Below are 1,436 nucleotides of genomic sequence, written 5' to 3'. Positions count from 1 at the left end.
TGTCGGGAAACTCGAGAAGTAGCCGATGTTAAACTGCATTGTTATTGAAGTATACATTTCAACAAAAGCTTGGTAAAAACAATGACTGCAGATGCTGGAAAACTGATTCTGGATTAGTGGTGCTGGAAGAGCACAGCAGTTCAGGCAGCATCCGAGGAGCAGTAAAATCACCGTTTCGGGAAAAAAGCTCTTCAACAAGAAGACAGGCAGAGAGCCTGAAGAGTGGATAGATAAGTGAGAGGAGGGTGGGGGTGGGGAAAAAGTAGCATAGAGTACAATAGTTAAGTGGGGGAGGGGATGAAGGTGATAGGTCGGGAGGGAGGGTGGAATGGATAGGTGGAATAGAAGATAGGCAGGTAGAACAAGTCAGGACAAGTCATGGGGACAGTGCTAAGCTGGAAGTTTGGAAATGGGGTGAGGTGAGGGAAGGGGAAAGGAGGAAACTGTTGAAGTCCACATTGATGCCCTGGGGTTGAAGTGTTCCGAGGCAGAAGATGAGGCGTTCTTCTTCCAGGTGTCTGGTGGTGAAGGAGCGGCTGTGAAGGAGGCCCAGGACCTCCATGTCTTGGGCAGAGTTGGAGGGAGAGTTGAAATGTTGGGCCACGGGGTGGTATGGTTGATTGGTGCGGTTGTCCCAGAAATGTTCCATAAAGCGCTCTGGTCGGAGGCGCTCAGTCTCCCCAATGTACAGGAGACTGCACCGGGAGCAACTGATTCAATAAATGATATGTGGATGTGCAGGTAACAAAAGCTGCACTGTCCCCGGAGTATTTGATGTTTTGGAGAAATCTATTTGTCTCAGCCTTCAACACATTAATGATGGAATCACCACAGCCACTGGGGGAACCGATGTTAAACGGTCAGCCGATTCTGAGTTCCCACACATCTGCCACTGTTCGCTCAGCACTGATATTGTGTATTTGTTGCTCTGCCTTATATTTCTTATGATACTTTGCTTATTATGAGCGTTTAGCGTGTTCGTCTGTGGTTTGCCGTGATCGTATAGTGGTTAGTACTCTGCGCTGTGGCCGCAGCAACCTCGGTTCGAATCCGAGTCACGGCAGTAATTGCTCTATGTGCCCCAGGCTTTTGTGAAACACAAAGGAATCAGTTGTTTGAAAGTTTTGATTTTCTCCAAGGTGATTGTTTTTTCCTTCAAGCTCTGCTCGCTCACATCTCTCTGTTTCATATGTCAGAATTCAAATCCACCTGTTCTCAGAGATTTCTTCCCTCCTACGATCACTAACCGAACTTTCCATCCCAGACCTCCACCTCATTAATTTGGAGATGCCGGTGTTGGACTATGGAGTACAAAGTTAAATATCACCCAACACCAGGTTATGGTCTTACAGGTTTAATTGAAGCACTAGCTTTCAGTGCGCTGTTCTTTCATCATGTGTTTGCGGAGTCATTTCCTATTTCACTAAGGCATTGCA

General features: G+C 47.0%; 1 non-coding gene across 1 annotated transcript; it reads left to right on the top strand.

Annotated features, from left to right (window-relative positions):
- Positions 1–991: 991 nt before the first annotated feature.
- On the top strand, positions 992–1,063 carry trnah-gug (transfer RNA histidin (anticodon GUG)). The gene has a single exon. It is a non-coding gene; the product is annotated as a tRNA-His (tRNA).
- The last annotated feature ends 373 nt before the right edge of the window (positions 1,064–1,436 follow it).

The sequence above is a fragment of the Chiloscyllium punctatum genome, chromosome 18 (assembly GCF_047496795.1).
Source record: "Chiloscyllium punctatum isolate Juve2018m chromosome 18, sChiPun1.3, whole genome shotgun sequence".
Classification (NCBI taxonomy): domain Eukaryota; kingdom Metazoa; phylum Chordata; class Chondrichthyes; order Orectolobiformes; family Hemiscylliidae; genus Chiloscyllium; species Chiloscyllium punctatum.
This window is presented reverse-complemented; position numbering and strand designations above follow the sequence as displayed.